Below are 17,014 nucleotides of genomic sequence, written 5' to 3' on the forward strand. Positions count from 1 at the left end.
TCCTGGATAATATCCTGAAGAGTGTTTTCCAACTTGGTTCCATTCTCCCCATCACTTTCAGGTACACCATTCAAACGTTGGTTTGGTCTATTCACATAGTCCCGTATTTCTTGGAGGATTTGTTCACTCCATTTCATTCTTTTTTCTCTAATCTTATCTTCATGCTTTATTTCCTTAAGTTAATCTTCAATCTCTGATATCCTTTCTTCTGTTTGATTGATTCAGCTATTGATACTTGTGTATGCTTCACAAAGTTCTCATGCTGTGTTTTTCAGCTCCATCAGATCATTTAGGTTCCTTTCTAAACTGCTTATTCTAGTTAGCAATTTCTCTAGCCTTGTTTCAAGCATCTTAGCTTCCTTGCTTTGGGTTAGAACATGTTCCTTTAGCTCGGAGCAGTTTATTACCCACCTTCTGAAGCCTACTTATGTCAATTCATCAAACTCATTCTCCATCCAGTTTTGTTCTCTTGCTGACAAGGACTTGTGATCCTTTGGAGGAGAAGAGGTGTTCTGGTTTTTGGAATTTTCAAACTTTTTGTGCGATTTTTCCTCATCTTCGTGGATTTATCTATCTTTCCCCTTTGATGTTGGTGACCTTTGGATGGGGTTTTTGTGTGGATGTCCTTTTAGTTGATATTGATGCTATTCCTTCAGTTTGCTAGTTTTCCTTCTAACAGTCAGGACCCTCTGCTGCAGGCCTGCTGGAGTTTGCTGGAGGTCCACTGCCAACTCTGTTTGCCTGGGCATCACCAGCAAAGGCTGTGGAACAGCAAAGATTGCTACCTGTTCCTTCCTCTGGAAGCTTCATCCCAGAGAGGCACCCACCAGATGCCAGCCAAAGTTCTTCTGTATTGGGTGTCTGTCAACCCCTGCTGGGAGGTGTCTCCCAGTCAGAAGGCATGGGGATCAGGGACCCACTTGAGGAGGCAGTCTGTCTCTTAGCAGAGCTCAAATGCTGTGCTGTGAGATCTGCTGCTGTCTTCAGAGCCTGCAGGCAGGAATGTTTAAGTCTGCTGAAGCTGTGCCCATAGCCGCCCCTTCCCCTAGGTGTTCTGTCCCAGGGAAATGGGAGTTTTATCTATCAGCCCCTGACTGGGGCTGCTGCCTTTCTTTCAGAGATGCCTTGCCCAGAGAGGAGGAATCTAGAGAGGCAGTCTGGCTATAGTGGGTTTGCTGAGCTGTAGTGGGTTCCACCCAGTTTGAACTTCCTGGTGGCTTTGTTTGCACCGTGAGGGGAAAACTGCCTACTCAAGCCTCAGTAATGGCAGACATCTCTCCCCCCACCAAGCTCGAGCATCCCAGGTTGACTTCAGACTGCTGGGCTAGCAATGAAAATTTCAAGCCAGTGGATCTTAGCTTGCTGAGCTCCATGGTATTGGGATCTGCTGAGCTAGACCACTTGATTCCTTGGCTTCGTCCCCCTTACCAGGGGAGCAAATGGTTCTGTCTCACTGGCATTCCAGGCACCACTGGAGTATTAAAAAAAAAAAACAACAAAAAAAACCTCCTGCAGCTAGCTCACTGTCTGCCCAAATGGCCGCCCAGTTTTGTGCCCAGGGCCCTGGTGGTATAGGCACCCAAGGGAATCTCCTGGTCTGTGGGTTGCGAAGACCATGGAAAAGTGTAGTATCTGGGCCAGAGTGCACCCTTCCTCATGGCACAGTCCTTCACAGCTTCCTTTGGCTAGGAAGTTCCCCAATCCCTTGCACTTCCTGGGTGAGGTGACACCCCACCCTCCATGGGGCTGCACCCACTGTCTAACCAGTTCCAGTGAGATGAGTTGGTTACCTCAGTTGGAAATGCAGAAATCACCCACCTTCTGTGCTGATCTCGCTGGGAGCTGCAGACCAGAGCTGTTCCTATTTGGCTTCTTGCCAGCCACTGAGACAGAGTCTTGCTCCATCGCCCAGACTGGAGTGTAGTAGCACAATCTTGGCTCTCTGAGGTCTCTGCCACCTGGATTCAAGCAATTCTCATGCCTCAACCTCCCAAGTAGCTGGGATTACAGGCATGTGCCAGCATGCCTGGCTAATTTTTGTATTTTTAGTAGAGATGGGGTTTCACCATGTTGGCCAGGCTGGTCTCGAACTTCTGACCTCAGGTAATCTGCCTGCCTCAGCCTCCCAAAGTGCTGGGATTACAGGCATGAGCCACATACCCAGCCAAGGCTCTTTTTTTTTTTTTCTGGAATATTCTCTTTTAATTTTTCATGCCATTCGTTTGTTAGAGCAATGGGGTCATCTGTTTCATACAGTATCCCACATTCTGGATTGGCTGGTTGCTTTCTTGTGGTGTCATTTAACTTGTTCTTTTGTACTTCTTACTAGATTCTGGTTCCTTGAGGCAAGAATCATTCGCAGGTGGTGCTGTGTGTTTCCTACTGCATTCCATCCTGGATGAGCCATATGAATGCTGGCCCAGAGGAATCAAAGTCTCAGAGTGAACCTCCTCTTGTCTCCATTTTATCTGCCATCTCACACCCGGCATTAGAAATTACAATTCATCAATCAGCGTGATGAACATTAGCATTTGACCATAAGTCATGAGGATTTCTAAAATAGGAAGTGACTTATAATTAGCAAATTATCTCTGACTCAGAAGATTGGCACATAGGGAAACAGAGCAGGTTTTGAGGTCATTGAAGGAGCCAGTTAGAGCAGGGCTCCCATCTGGACATGGACAGATCTCTGGGGCTGAGTGTCCTATAAAGCACAAGTACAAATTTATGCTGTGGTGTGTACATTCACTTTCTTCTGAACTGGAACCCATGGCTTTCTTCAGAGTCTCAAAGAAATAAATAACTTTCCGAAAAGACAAAGAGCCTAGGGATTAGAAGCCTGAAAAATAAAGCTTGGAAGGAACTGGCTTTGCTTCAGCTTGCCCAGATATTCACTCCCAATGCTGCAGGAAGCCTCCCATATACCACATGGGGGGAGGGAAGGGGACCTCATATCATCCGAAACTGAACTCATTACATTTCATGCCCCACCCTCTTCTTCCCATGCTCGGGGAGGAAGGGGCATTATCATTTTCCCAGGTTGGGGTGCAATGGTGCGATATTGGCTGACTACAACCTCTGCCTCCCAGGTTCAAGTGATTCTCCTGCCTCTGCCTCCCATGTAGCTGGGATTACAGGCGTGTGCCACCACATCCAGCTAATTTTGTATTTTTAATAGAGAAATGGTTTCACCATGTTGGTCAGGCTAGTCTGAACCCCTGACCTCAAGTGATCCACCCTCCTCAGCCTCCCAAAGTGCTGGGATTACAGGCGTTAGCCACCGTACCCGGCCTCATATCCAAACTTTTAAGTGTATCACCAAAATGTCTCTCTCAAATCCATCCCTCTCCCTCCCATTCTGCTGCTCTAGCTTGGGCTGGAAACTCCTTCATCCCTTTTTCCAACCCACTTTTTGCTGTATCTTTATTAGTGACCTACGCCTGTAAATCATGGGCCTGGACATGCTTTTCCTCTAATTAAGACTTCTTGGTGGCTTTGTATTGCTCCCAAAGCCCAAAGCAGGGTGCATGCCGCCAGGAGGTGCAGGAACAAAATAGAACACCTCTGAGTTTATTTTTTCATCTTAAAAATTATGATATAAACCACATGTTGCTAATATTTGGTATATAAGTTGACAGCGTCTATGGGTCACTGTCACTGTATGCTTTACTTAGCTCAGAGAAGGGTCCCAGAGGCACCTTCACTCATTCATTCATTCATTCATTCATTCATTCATTCAGAAATGATGCAGATGTGCCACCTACAAACTCTATTATCTGCACACTTAAACTTGCAAACCAAATTTTCTAGTCAGCTTAAAAATTACCCAAATGAAGGGTTTCAAGAGATTTTGAACCCATTTGTTGAGAATTTCAACTTATCTTTATAACTTCCCAACTAACTGACATCAAAGAAGATAGGAATTTACTAGCTGAGTTTCAACAAAAACTTCTTCATACTTGATAACTGACAATGAAATGTGATTCACCATGAAATAGCAGATACACCCAGTGATTATTTTTCTACATATCTTCTATTATTTTTCTATTTTTTATATTTTCTTGAGGTGTCTTTTTCAGCCCTGACAGTCATTATCATCAAGGATTACAATAAAAAGAACTTAGAATAATTTTGGAATGGCTTTCTCACAAAGTGATAGACATTTTTTTTTGATAAAGCATATTAACTAATCTTTTACTATTTCTTATTGAGGTTAAAATATACTTTTACCATTAATAAAAATAATTATTTTAAAATATTACCTACTTCATCTGTATCTCATTGTTTTAAAATTCCTCTATTTGGTGATTTTTAAAGTTTTAAATAATAGTACATTATAATTGATTTGAAATAACTCATATTTTGTAAAATTATGCTCAAAAAATGTTTTTAAAGATGGTATGAGATCAAAAGGATTTGGGACTGGGCGTGGTGGTTCATGCCTATAATCCCAGCACTTTGGGAGGCGGAGGTGGGCAGATCATTTGAGGCCAAGAGTTAAAAACCAGCCTGGCCATCATGAAGAAACCCTGTCTCTACTAAAAATACAAAAATTAGCCAGGTTTGGTGATGGGCACCTGTAATTCCAGCTACTCAGGAGGCTGAGGCAGGAGAAGGCAGAGGCTGCAGTGAGCCAAAATGTCACTGCTGCACTCTGGGTGACAGAGACTCCACCTCAAAACAACAAACAAAAAAAGGATTTGGAGTCCAATTCCCAATATGATATGCAATGCTTTTTAGAATAAACTGAGTTAAGTATTCATTCTCGCCTTCACACACACACATATACATATTATGGCTTCCTAGTCTCTCTAGAATGGGACACCTTTCTGGTCTTAGGACTCCTTTACAGTCTTAAAAATTATTCAAGACTCTAGAGAGCTTTTGTTTATATGTGTTTTTATTTGTTTATATTTACCATTTTAGAAATTAAAACTGAGAAAAATGTCACAGCCAGAATTCACAAGCAAGCACTCTTAGCTTCCAGAATGTTGACATCACGACATGACATGGAGCCTCTGGAAAACTCCACTGTATACTCCCTATCCCCTTTTTGCCATCCTCTCTTCTCTCCCTTCATCAGAACCTGGTAGAGTTTGTGCCTTCTGCCCTGCATTCTCCCAGATATCATGGAAAGAACATGACATTTGTATAAGAAATATTTCGGTTCAAATGCCAGCTCCGTTACCCATGAGTTATTCAGCCTTGAGCAAGTTGCCTCATGTCTCTGAGTCGCAGTTTCCTCATCTGTAAAATGCTCATTAAACGCTTTCAAACATATATCAGGGAATTTTCCCCCTTACCCCACCAGATAATGCTCTTTTTATCGATAACCCAGCTAAGGGTTCTCAATCCTGGGGATCACCCAGGAGGGCTTTTAAGTGATGCCAATGCACAGAGATTCCCAGCTTTAATTGGTCTGTGATGGCTGTCTTGGGTATTTCCTTTTTTTAAATTCCAGTGAATCTAACATGCAGCCAGGGTTTGGAATTGCTAGTAGCCAAAAGAGTACTGTTTTCAAAGAGCAATTGAGGGAAAGTGAATAAAATTACAGTGTGTACCTGGGGCATTACAAGAGGGCAGGCACCTTCTTCTGCAGGTGACCAGCTTGTCATGTGCACATGCACTAGGTGGCATTTATTACCATTGTGAATCCATTTTAGTATAGAAGTGCCATAAAAACTTAGTGTCCCAGAGAAAATATCATATTAGCCAAGATCAGAGATATGCTGCTCCCGATACTGATTATTTTCATAAGATCCACTGATTATCAAAAAGGTACAAACACTGTATTCTCCAGTCAGTGACACCCCTCCTTAGAGGCACACTCCATAGCAATGCTTATTATCAGGGTGCCTGATAAGCCTGGAGTCAGACTGAGGGGAGCTAGGGACTGTCTGTGCGATTGAAGCATCCTTCTGCATATTGGGCTATATCCATCTCCATGTCCCCATAGAGTGAGTCTTCTCTCCTTACTCAGCAACAGTCCTTCAGGATACTGTCTCCACATACATGGCTTGATGAGTCCCGCCAATGTCTCTGCCTTTGAAACTCTGCCTGTTCTCTGTGTCACCACCCCCACCTTCTGATTGGCCCACTTTCTTCTAATCCTGGTCAACACTTTCAATTTTAAGCCATAGTCTGTCTCTTCTGGCGACTCCATACCTATCTGAACTGGTTTATTATTTAACTCCCAGAGAAAAATCTATTTCCAAGGTATTACCTCCAGTTACTATCCAAAACCTTGAGTTAGAAGTCAGCAATCTGGGAAATCCTTAGAGTTTGTTGGAGTAAGATTTGGCATGTAGAGTTTCAATTATTATTGGAATACTTTATTACAGTAAGAAGGACATCCAGCTGTTGTCAGACTACACAAGAATCAAAACAAGAGGAGATACGATTTACAGCCTGAAGAAGCACAGCAAACAAGCAGGAATTTCCTATGTTGGGGTCCGCGTGTTTCCTAAACAAAGGAATGAACACACAAGACAACACAAGACAAGACAAACATGGCGGCTGCCCTCTTCCTTTGTTTAGGAAACACGCGGACCCCAACATGTTTTAAAGGCAGAGGGTGAGTGGATGGGACAGTGCAAGAGAGATTTATTCTACTTCTTTCTTTAGTCATTTCATATTAGGAATCCAAGCTTTTTTATTTTTTGAGATAGGGTCTTGTTCTTGTTGCCCAGGCTGGAGTACAGGCGCTTGATCATGACTCACTGCAACCTCCACCTCCTGGGTTCAAGCTTTTTGCCTGCCTCAGCCTCCCTAGTAGCTGAGATTACAGGCACCTGCCACCATGCCCAGCTAATTTTTGTATTTTTAGTAGAGGTGAGGTTTCACCACGTTGGCCAGGTTGGTCTCGAACTCCTGATCTCAAATGATCGGCCCACCTTGGCCTTGGTGCTGGGATTACAGGAATGAGCCACCGTGCCCAGCCATCATGTTTCTTAATATTAGGATGTAGAGGACTACATGCTCGCAAATGAGGCGTTCCCGATAAGTCCTGCTCTTGCAAACGAAGCAGGGCGTTCCCAATAAGTCCTGCTCTTGCAAACGAAGCAGGGCGTTGGGGGCTTGTTTATGTGTAAACATCTTGAAAATCCAGAAAGTCAGGGAAAGGTCAGAAAAACAACAATGTGTCTTGTGACTTGGCAACATTCCACAAACGACTGTATAAAATAAAGCAGAGTGCGCCATTCGAGGCGGCCGCCATGTTTGTCTTGTCTTGTGTTGTCTTGTGTGTTCATTCCTTTGTTTAGGAAACACGCGGACCCCAACAAAAACACACTTATCTTATGAATGTTCTATTATCTTCCCAGTCCTATGATTCAGTGAACTTCTGCTCTGATTTTAGGGACCTGGACTTCATTCAAAGACTTGCCGGTGAAATCCTTCAGACCCTGGCTGTTCCATGCCTCTTCACACCAACAGTTTCATGAAGGTGAGATTAATTAACATATTGGTTGAATACTGAACTAGCTTACTGAATATGCTTCTCTGGGAATTCCAGTTTTATAGATTTTCCAGTAGAATAATGAGTCAGAAAATAGGAAGTAGCTAGTACTCAACACTTTTCATGATCATCTTTAGAAAACATAAACTTTTAAGTGACTTAAGTTTAGAAAACTGAAAAGTCTGCAGGTAGTTTTATCCATTCTTGAGGGTTTAAAGACATCAACAAGTTTGTGACTCTTAAAGTAGATACTTTAAGAACAGTTAACACAGGTATTAAAAAGGAACAGTCTTTTTTTTTTTTTTTTGGCAGTGAAAAAAAAAAAAACAAACAAACAAACAGGAGTAGTTTCAAAGAATAGAGAGGAAATTGTTGACACAGAGGCCTCTGACTCCACAAGAGGCTTGACCCCATTGACCCAGCACAAGCTATACATGTCCTCAGAGGCAGCAAAATCATTTGTGGATCTGTGAAAACTGTACTATAATTATTTAACCACCGAGTTTAGAAACATATTGCTTAAACCAACTTTAAGCTTCTTTTGTTATCTATGTAGGATTTTGTATTTTTAAGAAAAGAACAGCTTGATATTTCACGTCTGAACAAAACACACGAATGTCTCTTCCAATCTAAAAGTATATGAAAGAAAATACCTGATTGTCAGAGAATTTGTTAACAGATGTTATAATAATATAGCATGCATATATTCCAAGCCATCAGTAAAAGTTAGATTATTAATTATTTAATATAAATGAAAATGAAATGAAATGTGCAGAGAAGATTTTAATGAAAAAATTTTAATTAACCAAAAAAAGAGAAGAAGGGTAGAGAGTATTCATTTGGAACCTTTTGAATCTGTCTAGTACACCATTGCCCATGCACCAGATTCCTCCTCACCTGGTGCACCCCAAAAGCTCCATAACTAGTCCTCTTACTTTCAGTCATAGGCCCTCCAAACCACCCGCCAAAATGCAGCCAGTGGGATCTTTCTAAATATCCGTCTAATCATGTTCTCCTCCTGGGGCCATGGAACACCCTAGATCTGAAGGATTTCAGGGACAAAGACTTGAATGAAGTCCAGGTCTCTAAACTCTGAGCAGAATTCCACTGACCGTAAGACTTATTTTTAATGGCCCTCAATAGATTTCCAAAGTCCAATTTCCTTAATGTGGCTCACAAGGCCTTTTGGTGATATGTGGGCCAATGGCTCTCTGCCTCTATTCATACCCACAGAGAATCCAGGAATGCCCTGAGTCCTCCATCCAGAGCCTGATTCTGCCATTCCCACCACTGCACCACCTTTATTCCTTAGCCAAGCCCTATGCATCCTTCATGACTCAACTCTAGAGTCCTTTAATCCAAGAAGCAGGTGGTCTCACACTCTCCAATTTGATTTAACTGCTTTTCCTAGGTACTTCCTTGAAACCTGTGTGCTTTCTGTCATGATTTTATAATTATTGGTTAATGTTTATCATACATGTGAATTTCTTAAAGTAGAGGAACTTGATTTTTCTGTGTCTCAAATGCTTAACCATATGTCTGACACAGTATGGACTTTCTCTAAAAGTGAATGTTGAGACAATGTTTGAGATGTAAGATGTTTTTTAGGGATCAGAATTTCATCTTTTGCCCAGTGTCTGCCCTCTGTACCTCCAACCATGGGATCAAAAAAAGTTTAAATATGAGTAGTTTCTCTTGTGGTGATCACCACTAATATACCTCATTAGAAGGCATGTCACCATTGAATCAAACATTAATGAAGCATGTCAGTCTGAATTTGCATGATGTACAAATATTTTTGTGATTTTTTAGAAGTCCAACTTTGTTATAAAGAGGAGGTGTTCGCATAGAATTTTTTCATCAAGGTAGTGCTTTAATTGCTAATAGCTAGTTGATCCATACAAAACAACTCTAGAATTAAAGAGTGACATTTTGAAGATTTCCTTTTTTCCCTCGCTCAGGATATTCGGTTCTTCATTTGCTCCAAAATATCTCATCCTCCTCCCACCCAAATTTATTTTTTATGTTCCCTTTTAACAACATTTACTGAGTGCCTCTTATATTGCAAGCATTGAAGATGCAAAAGTAAATAGGACACATCCATGCCTTGAAGAGCTCCCATCCAGAGAAACAAAAGTAAATGTAACCGGGCACAGTGGCTCATGCCTGTAATATTAACAGTTTGGGAGGCCAAGGCAGGAGGATCACGTGAAATTAGGAGTTTGAGACCAGCCTGACCAACATGATAAAACCCAGTCTCTACTAAAAATACAAAAAAATTACCCAGGTGTGGTGGTGCAGGCCTGTAATCCCAGCTACTCAGGAGGCTGAGGCTGCGGTGAACTCAAGAGGCGGAGGCTGCGGTGAGCTGAGACTGTTGACACTGCACTCCAGCCTGGGCAACACAGCCAGACTCTGTCTCAAAAAAAAATAATAAAATAAATGTAAAAATGACAAAATCATGGGGAAAATATGATAATCAGTTGAAACTAGACTGGGGGAAAACTATACCTTGTTAGAAATTCTAAGCGGGAAAGGATTTTTCATAGGAAATGAGATGCTAAGATAACTGATAGACTTTTGCTGGGCAAAAGCAGCTCAGGATAAACTGCTGATGATTTTCAAAAGTAAGAAAATTCAGGAATTACATTTGACGACATTTTCTTTCTGCCTACATCCACTACCTACAGCTGTCACCAGAAGATAATGGTTTCTCCTTCTCCTTTGCTTTCCAAATCTCTGGTGATTTTTTCTTGGAGGTGATGTTTTCTTGGGGGTGAGCTCTAAACAAGAACTTTGCTAGAAACACAGGTCAGGCAATGCTGTTTCCAAGGTTTCAGCCCCAACAGAGAAAGGGAAGCTGAGAAGTGCTCTTGAAGGTGGTGGCACCTAACACTGCTATGTACTATGTATATTGGGGTGGGTGACTTCTCTACTCTGAAGTAGCCAAGCCGACTTTCAGTCTGCAGAAAGGCTATAGGATGTGTATTCCAAAATAGCTAGAAGACATTTGAAATGCTCCTAGCACAAATAAATGATAACTACATGAGGTCACAGATATCTTAATTATTCTGACTGGATCACTACACATTGTATGCATGTATCAAAATATCACATGTAGCACAGATATATGTACAATTATGTTTCAATATAAAAATTAAATTCTTTTAAAAAAGAGATCCCACACAGAGCTTTCCCTTTGATAGGTCTATGCCTAGCTAAGAAACATATTCTCACATTGCTCAAAGGTCCTTTACATCTACTGATTTTTTTTTTTTTTTTTTTTTTGAGACAGAGTCCCACTCTGTTGCCCAGGTTGGAGTGTGGTGGCGTGATCTCAGCTCACTGCAACCTCTGCCTCCTGGGTTCAAGCAATTCTGCCTCAGCCTCCCAAGTAGCTGAGATTACAGGCATGTGCCACTTGGCTGGCTCATTTTTTTTTTTTTTTTTTTTTGTATTTTGGGTACAGACAGGGTTTCACCATATTGGCCAGTGTGGTCTCGAACTCCTGACCTCAAGTGATCTGTCTGCCTTGGCCTCCCGAAGTGCTGGGATTATAGGCATGAGCCACCATGCTTGGCCCTACATCTACTGATTTTTATCCTTCTAACTACATAGTATGTAATATTTATGTGTTTGGAGTAATTATTTGGGGGTTAAAGTGTCATCCTAGGCGGTCTAACACATTAATCCTTCATACCAAAGACTTGGCTGCTTCCTGAAATGAATTATAAGGTCTGTTCAAAGTGAAGGTTAGCCACCCCACCCCCCAGGGTAAAGAACACTAAAATGAGAGATAAGGTCTGAGTTCACATCCTAAAGAGCCCATTTATTAAACATAAATACGTCATTAGGCTTCTTAAAGACAGTTTCCTCTTTAGTGAAACAGAAATTTAACAAGCCTCCCCCCCATCTCAAAGAGTTATTTTAAGATTCAAAACTAGAATGGGAAAATATATATAAAGATATTTTCGTAAATCATAAATGTAGTAAAGGTCAGAACCCAAGAAGGCTTACCTGGAAAGTTTGCAGGATATTGGTGAGGGAGACATGAGGATAGGAAAAGAAGCCAGAATTACTGGGGACTAACCTGTCTGTAGAACTGGGACCTGAGATGGATAGCTAGATTTTCAAGTTATGGTGTCAAAAGGGATATAGTAAGCTTGACATGGTATCAGTATCTAAGAGGTCCAATCTGGAGCAAAACAGACTGTCCAGCCAATGGTGAATTTCGGAATCAGGCATTTGGCAGGGTTTACTGAGATCTAGCTGTTTGGATTGACATCTCAACAGCAGATCAAAGTCCAGACAGTAATATCCCCCACATAGTAGCTTGGCATGGCATAGGCAATCAATATATTTTTATTGACTTGACCTACTGATAAACAGAATAAACGAACACATATCTGGCAATAAGATATCATGTTGTCAAGACCCAGAGAAGCTGAGTGCAGTTCGTGACCTGGCTCCAGGCCCAGATAGGGATTTCAGTGTTAATCAGGGCAAGCTGCCTAGTGACATGGACAGAGCAAGCTCAGTGAAGGCCAGGAGGAAGAGAAAGGATACAGCTCAAGGGGCTCAAAGATGTTGGAGCTCACCCCAGATGCAATGGCCTTGGATCCAGCACAAATTCAAGATTGTACCTATGAGTAGGGTTACAGCACCTGATGTACTTCAAGGCTTGGTCAGGCTAGTTGCGTCAGGACCAGGATGGAGCTAAGAGTGAAGGTGGCAGGTGCCCAAAGCTTAACAGGAAGTGAAAATATGTATTGACATATTATTTACTGAGTTTTTAAACATTAACTACTCACCTAAAAAATTAAATTTTTTATTTGGGATGCAAAGGGAGTTTAATTTGAATTTGTTTTATTAATCAGCTTAATAGGTACTAAAATTTCTGTATTTAAAGAATATTTAAGGCATGGAAAGTTCTAATGAAGTAATCAAAGAGTTGGTAAATAGTATATGCTACTATGGTCAGAATTCTGTGTGTGCATATTACGTGTATACAGATATAGATAAAGAGGAAATTGGACATATCTTGCAGAGACTAACAAAAAGTTCTAGAAGGAAATATATCAAAATATATTTAACAATACTTTCTGGATGGTAATGCCTATAAATTACTTCTGTTTTGTTCTTTGTAATATTGGGTGTTTTTATAATTCCTGACGATGAGTTTACATTACTTTTGTAATCTTTTTAAAAAGATTTTTTGAAAACCTATCTCTTACAGTATCTCTACAATTCATAGAGAAAGAATGAATACTCCACAGCTCAGTCTATGAATTCAGTATGACCTCGCTACCAAAATTAGACAAGAATGGAATGAGAAAGGAAAATTACAAGCCAAACTCAGCCATCAATGTATATATACAGGCCCAAATCAGCCATCAGTTTTTTTTTTTTTTTTTCCAACATAAAAGAAACAAACTCTTGGAAAACCAAATCTAACTGTATTTAGAAAGATAATACACTAAGAGCTAGCTGTCTTCATCCTACAAGAACAATTTATCATAAATAATAGTTTCGTACTGGCAAAAGAACTGACAAATTTTCAGTGGAATAGAATGGAGAGGCCAGTTAACAGGGTGTAGATGACATCTCAACAGTCTTGACTTGGATTTCCTTGCTCACCAGTGAGACTATCACTTCATATGACACACTAATACATGGAAATTTGTCACATGATGGGGGTGACATAGCTGAACAGTAGAGAAAGGAAGGAATCTTTAAAAAGTACAGTTGGAAAACTGATTATAAATATAGACAAAATTGAATTTGGATTTCTAGCTCCTAGTATGCTTAAAAATCAATTATAGACAGAGTAAGGAATTTATATGTCAAAAACAAAACTTTATGAGAGGAATATATATGGGTGAATATTTTTCTGACTTGAGGATAGAAAAGAATTCCTTTAACAAGACCAAATATGGTATCCTAAAAGAACATATTGACAAATTTGTTAAACAACTATACTATACTCCAGGTCCTCCCTCCAAAATCCTAAACCCAAATCTCATCACGTTTTTCAGTGAAATAAAAATACTTTCTGTTTCCAGCAAACATCCTCCATAAAAGGCTTTGAAGTTGTTAATTAGCAAAAAATTCAGTACAGTATCTATTTTTAAAAAGCAGCATTAAATTATAAGAACTATTTTTCTATTTACCCTAGTTCCTTGAATGACCATGTGGAAGAATCAAATGCACAAAAGTTAAAGCCCGCAATTTTCTTCTTGAAGTAAATGTCAGCATTTTTAAGAAACAACTGAGGCCAATTTCCTTTTTTAACAGTAAGAACAACTTGTAACTAGAAGACAGAATCTCTATTCAAGTATTTTACATAGTGCTTCTGTGAATTGCATATAGTGGATAGCATCATATTGATTTATAATGTCAAAATCCAGTGCAGAGGTTTCACAGAGGAAGTAGAAAGAGATAAGATGACTACTCACCACTGCTCTGGGCACCAAGGCCCAACCTCTCCTCCTCAGAGGGCAGCTGTCCAGGTACCTTTAGTCCCAGCTCACATCTGAGGCTTCTTATTCCTGGGTGACAGAGCAGCTTTTGGGCACTTTCTAGAATGCTTTATCATGTGCTAGAGAATGATAATGGTGAATTTCTCAGAGATTTGTGCTTGGAGGATTCCCTCATTCTCTGCTGGGAGAGACAACCACCCCCCAGTAGTTGGCTTTAAAATTTGTTTTTATCTGTCTGTCTGTCTGTCTATCTATCTATCTATCTATCTATCTATCTATCTATAGATATTTTCACCATGTAGCCCAGGCTGGTCTTGAACTCATGAGTTCAAGAAATTGGCCCACCTCAGTCTCCCAAAGTGTTGGCATGAGCCACCACACCTGGCCCCAGGTAGTACTTTTTACACTTGTATTGTCCAAGTTTTAGCATGAAGTGTTGCTTTTTCTCTGGTGGTCTAGAAGAGTTCACCCTGCCTGGTAGTGTGAATTTCACCTACTAGAAGTGTGTCTCCAGCAGACATCATCCTGAGAATGTCAGCGGGGGACTCAAAAATGAAGGGGCATCTCCTTGTCAGTGGGGATCTCATAGTCATCAGTGCCACTAGCGGTTAACAGGAGTACCTCTGGATGTGCATGCTGTTTTAGGCAGGTCTTTTCAGGTTTTGAAAATGCACAAAGCGAGTGAGGGGACTGGAAATTGAATTAATTCTTAGATCTTTATCTCAGAAATGTAAGCCCAGAGCAAGAAAATCAGCACAGTGCTCTGGAGTCCTCTCTGGTCTCCGGGTTTCTGGGTGGCACCTCCCAGAAGGTGCAGGTACCACAGATACCCCTGCAAGACTCAGTGGAAAAACTCTCACCACTATTCTTATGCCCAAGGGGCCACGCTGTGAGTGTCTCCAGCTCCTCAATCACACAGGTCTTCTCATCCCATGCCTAGATAAGGCAGTTACATTGAAACTATTGCATCACCTTGCTGCAGTCATGTATGATTAACTAGATATGCTGGAAAGAGAGAGGAAGGAGGCTGGTTACGGAGTTTAAGGAGTGTCATTTATGGTAAAACACATTTTTCCTATAGTAAAATCAATCATGGGTGGTGGTAATTGCTACAGCATGCTTTAGTACTGGTTTGATTTCTCCATTTCTAGATAGTGTTTCCCATTAAGTTTTTTTTTCTTTTTTTTTTTTTTTAAAATCAGCCTCAAAGAAACCTTAAAATAAAGTTTTGACTGAGGGCGGGTGAAGGGGACATGGAGTATGACAGTCACTTTTGTTCCAGTGTTAATTTTCAAAAACTCCGGATGTCTAATATTGAAAGCCAGTCCAGAGCGCTCAGTGTTAAAGAACTCGCTCCCTACCCGCCCCCCCGCCACCCCGCCACCCCAACTGCGGGGCTGAATCACACGAGGAAGGAAAGTCTGGCTCACTGCTTTATTAATTCACTACTGTGATTTCTTTCTCTGTTACTAAAGGGGACTGGGTAGGGGGTGGTAAATTGAGTGGGCAGCCAGGAAATGTGATATTTTTCTTGGTTCCTTGTGATTGGAGGAAATTCTGTCTTCTCCTTTTGGTTCAAAAGTTTCAGCAACATAACCTTTTTTTGTTTTGTTTTGTTTCTCTGTGAAGTAATTTGACTTTTCAGTGGAAGCTACCCCAAGCCCACCTCTGTGGGGTTGTAAAACCCACTCGCTTTTATATAATTTCATTAAATGAAGTCATCCAGATGGTGCGCCCATACAAAACCCTGACCTTCAAAGGTCTCTGCCTGTCTCTAGGTCCTTGGGTAATTTGAAGTGTCACTTCTTGGCCATGTCTGCTCAGACCTGTCACCTTAAATCTCCTCTTTAAACTTTATCTTACTTTTCTCCTTTATCTCCTTTGGAAGGGAGGTGAACATTAATAGGAATGATCTTCAATGCCGATTCTCTGAAGACCCACAGTAATTCTTAGTAATCAAACCTGATGTGATGGACAAAATACACACTATGTGTAAATGTCCCATGCAAAATGTAAGAAAAATTAGATGATGTACAGCAGTTATTTTTAGTCCTTCGAATAAAACATACTCCTCACATGCATACTCCTCACATTTGAGAGCAATATTATAAATAATGCAGCATTCATTTAATATAACGTCAGTATATTTCATTTCAAAAGACCAATTGTAATTTCTATTTCTGTTTATTTTTAAAGAACTCTTCACTATTGTAATAATATTTTAATAATAATAACAATGACCCATATACATTACATACTTAATATATGACAGTACATAAGCTAGGGTTTATAAAAATATATATGATCAAATTTCATCCTAACAATACATTATGAGTTAAGTATTACCCCCATTTGACAAACAAGGAAACTGGGTCTCAGAAATGTGCACAATCATGTTTAAAAATCCTAATTCTCTATCTCAAAAACCCATCGTATGCTGTCTCTAAGAGAAATGTGTAGACTGCTCAAACTGGTTCTAATAAAGTTTTCCCTCATTTTCAATGTTTCTATTCTGTAACAAAAAAACTGTAAATAAATAATACAAAAAGCATATTTATAACCTAAGTATAAGGTCTAAGAATAATAATAAAATGGATACTTGCATACCCACCCTTGAGGTAAGAAATCAGACATTAGCAACACCTTTGAAGCCTCATGTACCTTTCCCCCAATCTATTCATCTTCCCCAATCCAGAGACATGATTTAGTGCGTGTGAGTGAGCCACCTCCCCAATTAGAAAGTAGGCTTCTTGAGGAAAAAACTGGGTTTATCATGCCTTCATTTTTCTTTTTAGCTTTACCACATAGGCATTTATCCCTGAACACTGTACTATTTGATTTTGCTTGGTTTTGAACTTTATATGATTATTCTTTTGTAACTTGCTCTTTTCATTCAGTACCACCTATGTTGATGAGTATCGTGTATAGTTCTTAATCTTCACTGCTATACAGTATTCAACTGTATGAATATACCACACTTTTTTTTATTATACTTTAAGTTCTAGGGTACATGTGCACAATGTGCAGGTTTGTTACATATGTATACATGTGCCATGTTGGTGTGCTGTACCCATTAACT

This window comes from Theropithecus gelada, chromosome 4, assembly GCF_003255815.1.
Source record: "Theropithecus gelada isolate Dixy chromosome 4, Tgel_1.0, whole genome shotgun sequence".
Classification (NCBI taxonomy): domain Eukaryota; kingdom Metazoa; phylum Chordata; class Mammalia; order Primates; family Cercopithecidae; genus Theropithecus; species Theropithecus gelada.